Raw genomic sequence first — 2064 nt, forward strand, 5'->3', positions numbered from 1 at the left:
CTGAATTCTTTTCTTATTATTACTCCCCCACCTGCTTTGAGCTCCCTCCTACTGCTCATCCCCCTTTTTCTAATTTTTTTTGCCAGAGGGATCCCCCTCCAGCACCCCATGCCACCACTGCTCCAAACCTGGGGTGTGCGTGGTGCCAGCGTGGGGCATGTGGGGCTCGTTCCCCTTTCCCCGGCATCGCTGGGAACTTCTAATGGGAGTCGGGTTTATGCAGAGAAGAATGGCTGGGGGGGGGGGGGAAGAAATGGCACTTGGCAGTGCTTTCCTTACAGAATCTGCTAAAAATCTATCTGCAAAATTGAATGCCGAACACTTACTTTCCCTTTAAAGACATCCCCACTCTGCCGGTTTGGGGATTTTTTTTTTTTTTCCCATGCCCCGCTGTCCTTTTTGTTTAACTAATTTTCTTTCTCTTGCTGCCTTTAGAGCATACCACTGAATGATAAACCAGATCGAGTGTCTTGGACTGAAATGGGACAGGGTACCAATGAAGGAAAGCAAAGAAGAGAGCTGGAAGCAGCTTGGTTTTCTCCAAGCCTGTTGAGGCTGCTGAGCAAAGAGCCCTGAGCTTTGCCTGAGATGCATTTAAAGAAAAACCAAAGACTTTCGTAAAGGACTTCTAGCGAGGCGTCCACGTGTTTTGAGTGGCACAGCTTTGCGAACGATTATCTTCTATTTATGAGACGTGAGGAAGATTCAACACTGACTGGTGGTGTTAAACACAATTTAAATTATTTGTAGTATCTATATTTGTATTTATTTTGATGAATGTCTTTCAACAGTTACTGGTCTTAATATTGCTTTTGCATTAATATGTCCATTCCAAATAAATTACTTGAAATGTTCACTTTTTATTACTGTACTCCGGGCTGCAGTAACTTCTGTTGATGTTTGTGGAGCGGGCTGTAGTGTAGTGACTTAAGAAGAGTGGGTAAGCTCAGCTTTCTGGTGCCCTGGACTGGGCAGTGGGAGGTGGAGAGAGCCCAGATAACCCACTTGTGTTTGACCTTGTCTCCTGATCCGGGAGGGGAAGCGTGTTGAGGTCTGTGGTGGAAATAGAAAAGCCTGCCACAGCTTGGATAAGCGCTCCTTTTGAGGCACTTTCCTGTGTAATCAAGTCATGGCTGCTACAGAAGATGCAAGAGCTAAAATCATTAAAATGCTGCAGTTTGCTAAAGTCCTGCATCCTCCCCCCAGGCCCCCGTAGCTTAGTGCTGTGCTAAGGCAGAAAACTGGATTTCAGACCAACACGGTGCGGACGCTCCCTGGGATTCCTCAGCTTTGCAGCAAAGCGAGCTGAACTTCTCGTTCTTCTTCCTCCACCTCTGCAGTCTCTAGACTGAGTTGAATTTCTATAGGATAATTTGGAGAAAAAAAACCCAAAGATGGTCTTTTTTTCCTGCAGCACCTGAATCAAGAAGCTTGGAGAAAAGTACTGAAGTTTTATCTCGTGAGGGTCAATTATCACTAACTAACCTGGGCTTCCTCGACAGCAGTGCTGCAGCACACGGTGGCTCCGGCAGCCAGAACTAGGAACTTAGCAGGCAAAGTATTCACTGCTAGTGCTCCAAACCTGTTCATTTCAATCAGGTAATTTCCTCCTCCCAATATTAGAGCAATTCTCGCAGGAGACTTTGTACTAGAGGACGTTGCAAGGTATGTAATTACAAGCAGCGTGTAGTAAGAGCAAGAGAGACTTGGGACAGGGAAAAGAAAAAAAAATTTTAAAAAGGCAAAAAAACCTGGAAAGAGGGTTCAGACCTGCTTTCTGGCAGCAGCAGGGCAGCTCTGCATTCTCCCCACGCACCGCTGGCTGCCGCCCGCCGGGCTGGCACAGAGGCAGGGCTGCACACGAGTGAGCTGTGGCTGTAGCAAACCTTTGGCCACAGCCTCCCTCCAGCGCGAGAATGCTACAGGTGCATTTAATGCAGCAAAATGACACAGGCAGGTGTGTTTAAGCCTGATTTTTTCTGGTACCTTTGCAGGGGGAGGGGGTGTGAATTAAAAGGCCAAAGCAGAGCACAGGCACAAGCTCCTAATCCCCTTAGTTTTGGT

The sequence above is a fragment of the Apaloderma vittatum genome, unplaced genomic scaffold (genome assembly GCF_000703405.1).
Source record: "Apaloderma vittatum isolate BGI_N311 unplaced genomic scaffold, ASM70340v1 scaffold5268, whole genome shotgun sequence".
Taxonomy (NCBI): domain Eukaryota; kingdom Metazoa; phylum Chordata; class Aves; order Trogoniformes; family Trogonidae; genus Apaloderma; species Apaloderma vittatum.